The sequence below is a fragment of the Ipomoea triloba genome, chromosome 6, assembly GCF_003576645.1.
Source record: "Ipomoea triloba cultivar NCNSP0323 chromosome 6, ASM357664v1".
NCBI classification, from domain to species: Eukaryota; Viridiplantae; Streptophyta; class Magnoliopsida; order Solanales; family Convolvulaceae; genus Ipomoea; species Ipomoea triloba.
The window spans coordinates 5,671,281-5,678,655 of record NC_044921.1 but is presented as its reverse complement, the minus strand read 5'-3'; the positions used below and the strand labels follow the sequence as shown (position 1 = coordinate 5,678,655).

At 36.6% G+C, this 7,375-nt stretch overlaps 1 pseudogene; it reads left to right on the top strand.

The window, feature by feature from the left end:
• The window catches only part of LOC116023404, an 11,427-nt pseudogene extending 7,558 nt beyond the window's left edge, over positions 1–3,869 (top strand).
• Positions 3,870–7,375: the final 3,506 nt, after the last annotated feature.

The window sequence follows — 7,375 nt, the reverse complement described above, 5'->3', positions numbered from 1 at the left end:
ATATATATATATATATATATATATATATATATATATATATATATAAAATACTGCTTTTAATTTTTTTATTATAATATCATTTTTATTTTGTGTCATTGATTAATTGTACAATCAGTTTTCCCTCATTGATATTTCAAATTAACCAAATTGAATTGGTTCAAAAATATCTTAAATGTGCTCATATGAAGAAAAGTGAAATTTGGTAAATATGCAATCTTTTGGACATAATTTGTTCAATTTAGAAAAGTAGAAGGCTCAAAAGTGATAAAACTTATAATCGAGGTTCAAACTTGAAAATGCTAGTTTGATCAATCGACCAAATTGAAAATGTCATCGAGTGCTTTATCTTTTGTAAATAATTTTTCTAAGTAAATTCCATTTATGTTTACTTATATATATACAGCGTGAGAAAAGCAATAGCCTATATACAGGGATTGATTGTTACATGAGTGATTATGGCGTATCTGTTCATGAAGCAATGGACAAACTCCAAGAAATGGTTAATAATGCCTGGAAAGATATTAATGAAGATATTGTTGAACCAACTTTACCCATCTCTAGAGAGATTCTTACGTGTCTTCTTAACATTGCTCGTGTGGATAGTGTGGTGTATATGCAAAATCAAGATGGCTTTACTGATTCTGAAAGGTGGGATCCTTTGAAATCTAAGTCGCCGTGGCTTCTTTGGTCTTTGCATTGTTTATCTAAGTCGCCGTGGCTTCTTTGGTCTTTGCATTGTTTATTGTTTATGTGTGTTTTCCCATTCTGTAGTTTGAATTGTAATAATTAAAGTATGTGCCGTCTCTTTTTGTTGGTGACGCGGAGATTCGAACTCATGACCTTTTGCATGGCTCTGATACCAAATTAAAATATGTGCTCCATCTCAACTAAAAGCCTAAATGATAGTTGGACTGCACATATTATATTTATGTTCACAGTAATAATATGAAGAGGAGAGACAAGCCTTGTACACATCATATATCCTTTGTGACAATAAAGTATGGATGCTCTCCTTCAAATTTTTTCTTCCATTTGTGTTTTAACATTAAAGATCAATTATTTTTTAAGATTTAATTTCATAAATGATCCTTCGACTATTGACTTTTACCAATTTTTATCCTCGACTTTTAATTTGACCAAAGTTGGTTCCTTAACTATTGATTTTTTTTACCAATTTTGGTCCTTCTGTTAAATCTATGTTAAATAGGAGTTAAAATTGAGGGCAAAAATGTAAAACCAAATATTTGAGCCTTTATATATTATTGCAATGTAATATATACTCCGTAATAAAAAAAAAAAAATTGGACTAAACTCATCCATCACTTTGATTACCAAATTTTCAACCAAAAAATTGGCAAATTAGAATGGTAAAAAATTAACACAGAATAAAGCAAACAAAAAAAAATTAACATACTAGTGCCCTTTTTTACCATTTTTGCTATCAAACAAAGCAATAAAAAAAACACCTAATACAACAATGAAATATATAATAACACTCCACATCCAGTTAGATAATTTACAAAAAAAAAAAAATATTACGGAGTATATATTGCATTACAGTAATATATAAAAGGCTCAAATATTTGAGTTTATATTTTTGCCCTCAATTTTAACACCTATTTAATATATATTTAACGGAAGGACCAAAATTCGTACAAATCCAATAGTTAAGGGACCAACTTCAGCCAAATTAAAAGTCGATGACAAAAATTGCTAAAACTCAATAGTCGAAGGACCATCTATGGAATTAACTCTTTTTTTAATTAGCTTTATGGTCCGTAATGAGGAAAAAAAAAAAAAGAGTCTAGAGAAGAGGGCATTTAAAATTTTCAAATTTTCTAGGAAAAGATATATTTGTACAAGACTTGGTAAATCGTTATACCATGGACCATGGTCCACAATGCATTGTGGACCATGGTCATGACTGATACTGCAGTTGTGTTGAACTGATACTGTAGTGTGTTGAACTGATACTGCAGTTGTGTTGAAAGAGAACTGCAGTTGTGCGGAACAGAGAACGTTTCATTCGTCTGGAACTGCAGTTGTGTTGAGCTGATACTGCAGTTGTGTTGAACGGATGAACGGCCTCTGTTCCGCGCAACTGCAGTTACCTTTCAACACAACTGTAGTATCAGTTCAACCAAATTGTAGTATCAATTCAACACAACTGCAGTATCATGACCATGATCCACAATGCATTGTAGACCATGGTCCACAGTATAATTTGCGAGACTTGGTAAATTCATCCTAAAACAATATACGTTAGTATAGGTTGAAATGCTAAATAATTAGTCTTTAGAAAAATTAGAGCTTTTGTAAAACACAAAGCAAAATTCAGTATCCGTTTACTAACTGCGGAATTTCTCCAGTTTTTTTAGAATTAGAAAACAGAAAATTTAAAACATGTTTAGTAGTATAATTTTCCATTTTGAAAACTGAAAACATTTAGAAAATTGGATAACTTTTAAAAACTGTTTTCTAAATAGAACATAAAACCTCTGTCATCTATTTGACTATAAATCACTATAACTACATTTTCATCATTATCTACATACATATTTATTCATTAGTATGATTACATTTATTATTATCTTATTTTACATATCACCGTTTACTAGTGGCACTCGGTTTACACTCTCACATGGAAGGGAGTGGGTTCGAGCCTCAGTTGAGGCGATTGTTGACTCTTTGTCATTTAGTAGGTTGAGAAAGTATTTTTTTCATTTAGTAGGTTCAGATATTAAATTGTAACAGAGTCAGTAGTACTAAAAAAAATATATAAATATATAACTTATTTGTTTACGCATAAAGTTAAGCACTATTTACATTATCACTATTAAAACTCGAATTATACACCAAATTTTAGATTTTAATTGAACTCAATAGATTATTGGCTCAAATATTTTTAGTTATGTTATATTGTAATATAAGTTTGATCCAGATATCAGATATTGAAATTTTACATCTATTAAACTTCAAAGTAAAAATTATTTTTATACATTTCATTCAAATGAATATATCCAAAAATATTTTAAACCTTAGCTCAAAAATATTAATATTATCTAAACTAAATTTTAGGTAAACTTAATAAGTTATTGGTTCTATTGGTTTTATGACTTTTGGGCAGTCAACGTCTGTCCAACACAACCGCTAAAATAACGAGTATATGGAAAAATATAAAGAAAATATATGGAGAGAATTTAGAGAGAATAAATATTTTGTATTCTTGAGAATTGTTTTGAATAATGAATGTTGGATTTATGACTTTTGGGCAGTAAATGGCGAGCCAACGCAACCGTTAAAATAACAAGTATATGAAAAAATATAGAGATCGAAAATATATGGACATAATTTATAGAGAATAAATATTTCTATTCTTGAGAATTGCTTGTGAATAATGAAACTTGCTTTCTCTTACCATGTACGATGGTCTATTTATACATATTTTGGGCCTAGAGCACTACATGGAATACGAATTATAGATTGTCTCATATTGGGAGTTATTGTTACATTGGCAATAATAAGCCCTGATCCGATTACAGTACTAAGCCCAATGCTTTTTAGGGTGTGTTTGAAAAGCAATAAAATGACTTTTGGAAAATGTTTTCTGGAAAATGACTCATTTTCCAGAAAATGAGTTCATTTTCGGTGTTTGGATGTGATGGGTAAATACGCACAAAAGACTGATCCGTATAGCCGGTCCGTCAAGAAGTCACCCGACCGGTCAGTCATAGTCATCAACCCGACTGGATAAATCACTTATGATCAACCGGTCTGCTTATACCGATAGGCCTCGTGACAAAATGCTCTCGGATCACCCTTGGAGTCGCCCCGACAGAAACACACCCGACTGGTCTACCAAAGGATGACCGGTCGGTCAATAAGGTGACACAACCTGCAAGCTGAAACCTTATCTTACACAACAAGTAAAGCAGTCCAACTTGCGCCTGCAGGCCGGCGATTGACAACTTGCGGCTCTACAGCCTCGACCAGTCAACCTACGCGTAGCCTGCAGAGTGACCGCCTGACCAAGCCAACAAGAAGACGCCACGTCAAGCCACTTGCAGCTGGTGCATTAAATGCGTAGACCGACTTGATTTAGTATAAATAGGAGGGGTCTCCCCCTCACTTATAATCTCCATCTGATTGTAACTACTACTACGCACTACTTGTAATCTCACCCAACAACATCAATCTATATCACGGTCTACACCCCGTGTAACCGTTCGCTCGTAATTCCCACTCTGTAATTGCAACCTGACCACCCTACAATAGCAGCCTGCGCTATACCAAGCGGCCCGCTCGTAATCACTTACCACTCGGGATATTTCTCAGCCTCGGACTGCCCGGTCGCCCTACGGTAGACCGACCGGCTGACCTACGAGCGCTCTCCCACTTATTCACAAACATACGTATTCGTAGTGTAATCATAACCCCCGGTTCCATTTACGCTATCAGGATGTACTCTGGAAAAGTGTTTGTGTGTGTTTGGTTCATTTTTCAGAAAATGAGTAGAAATGTATAATTATATATTTTTATTATTTGATTTAAAATATAAAAATATATAAACTAATAATATTTATTAGAAATTAGAAATAATTTAAAAAAAAAACGTCACACGAAGCCATTTTCCATTTCTGGAAAATGACTTCCGAATTTTTTGTCCGGAAGTCATTTTCCGGAAAAATGAGCTCATTTTCCATGGTCAACGGAAAATGTTTTCCATTGACCACATTTTCCGGATGTTGCCAAACACCAAAAACCCGGAAAATGATTTCCGGAAATCATTTTCCGGGTTACCAAACACACCCTTAGACTCTTAAGTTGCTTTGTACTGTGTATATATCATTATTGGGCTTCCTTGATTCAGTTACTTTTTTGAGCAGGTCCTTATGACCCAGCCCCAAGTATACCATCCATCATCCAGTTCCATACTTTCTTGAGATACCGTGAAATTGATGTCTCAAGAAAGTAGATTAATCTATAGATTAATTAAAGACAGAAAAATATATGAGAGTATATCTTATAAACATCCTAATCCTTATGTTTAAATTCCTGAGTGGAAGTTAACTAAAGCGCTCATTTTTTTTTCTTTTCTAATTTTGGGCGCGAACTACCTGGCTTGATTGGTCAGTCAACCCGACCGACCGGTCAAGCAGCTAGTTGGTCACGCGCAGTTGACTGGTTGATCTCTTGGACCGACCAATCAACCCTTTTTTTTTGGAGATAATATAAATGTCCAGTCCTTCAATCTAGTTTGTCTAACCAGTCCACTTGCCTAGTCACTTGACTGGTCACTCAAGTTGTAAAGTCAGCCACGTCGAGGAGAAGGGTGGTTGGTCGACTCGCGATCCTATTATATGCCAAGTGATTATTTTGGGTGGCAAGGTTGTCCTACACATATACCAAGACACCTAAACACCCACTTTGATCGCAAAGGTTGGATGTCCTACCCGTTTTCCAAATAAGGTCATCACCTCGCGGAGAGGGGTGCCTTAGACCAACCACTATGCTCTGAGTGGTGCCTCCCTATGTCTCCAGTGTGTTTTTTGTCACGTAATGTAATTGATAGTGCAAAGCTTGTCATGTGATGTAAGTAACAATGTCGTCATGTAGTATAGGTGGCAACGCAAAGCTTGTGGTGTTATGTGATATGTCATTCACCGCCAAAATTTTTGAGAAATTTCGAGTTCTCGAATTAATCATCCGATACTACATCCAACCCTCAGTTTTCAATTTATCTATCCAATACTCCACTCACGTAGCTTCCTACCTACTAAACTCTTTGTGCTGACCATACTCTGCTCTCTAATGACCCCTAAACTCTGCCCTAAACCCTCTATCGACCAGACTTCTCTCTTATAACTCTTAGACTCTACACTAGTCCCCTCACCCATAACTCCCTATCGTCCTCTAGACTCCTTAGTGCATGACATTGTCAGGTTTTACTTCTAGTAGTCATCTCCATTTGATCCACCATAATTTAATTACTACCTCGTAGATGTTCGTGTAAACTATCAAAACGAGAGTCATAAAGATCCTTAGTTTCCATTCCATTACCGAGTGGTGGAAGGACTAGTCCACTATCGAGTGGTGGGCTGGTCAGTCCATCACCGAGTGGTGGGAAGACGAGTAGACAACCGAGTGGTGAGAAAACGAGTCGACCACCAAGTGGTAGGAAGACGAGTCAACCACCGAGTGGTGGGGAAACAAGTCGACCACTGAGTGGTGCGATTGTCAATTGACCAATGAGGCCGACCGGTGAGGATGACCAGCCAGGATTACCAGTAAGGCTGACCAACCCAGATGACCAACCAGGATGACTAACTAGGAAGACTAATTAGGATGGGGGGTCAGTCGACCACCAGGCCGATAGTCACTCCACTTTCTCCTCTTCATCTCACAAAGCTTACTCCCCACCTGTAATTCCGTATTAAACGCCAAATCTCCTTTTCATTTGTTAACTTCTCTCTATGACTCATATGTATTTCTCTTCAAATCGCCAAGTCCCCTTTTCCACTCCTCGCGTGCTAACTTCCAGCCCGTTTTCGCTTTCACTTGAATTTTTTTTGTTAAACCATCTGTCCATTTTGTTTGACTAGTTTGTCTATCTTGCCACTATTAATTCAAACAGCTTGCTCTGAATAATCTCGTACACAATGGAAATTATCATCGTGTGAAGATTCCTATTGGCTTTCCACGGTGTATGCTTAAAAGGTTGCCAACTGTCTAGGGCCGAGTGGCCAACTACTAGCTACTGACTGACGACCAATCATCTTTTCTTCTCGTTGTTTGACTATGCAATTTTTTACTGTATTTATTCAAAGGATATGTGAGATAATTTGAACTAATGGCTTTGTTGCAATTTTTTACTATATTTGTTTGACTAATGGATTTCTTGGCTGGAACATTTGCGGGGAGAGTCTCAAATCTTCACAAGGTGTACCGTGACTTGTACTATCTTTGGAGTATGGAGAATAGAAGGACAGTGAACATGGGCTTGATTTGCAAGAAATGGCTCACAACTCAGAGCCAAGATGACTCCCCTACTATCTTCATTGGTCCACTGTTGGCTAGGCTTTGTTTAGGCCTAAGGATTGACCACAAGTTTGGGTGTGATAGGAAAATTGCTGAGATGACACCTATGACCAAGCTAGATCTAAAATGTGCCAATCCTTAAATTCCCCCGCATTTTTGCTCAGTGAATAACTGGGAATCCATGCAATCCTTCTAATACCAACTACGTTTAGAGCAATGGTTGAGCTAAGGAGTCCAAGAGCGGCAATCAGTGCCCTCCAGAATCAGTTTGAGCAGCATTTTCCTCCACCCTCCTATGGGGGTGATCTTGATGAGTTCATGAGGTGATACTTGGTTG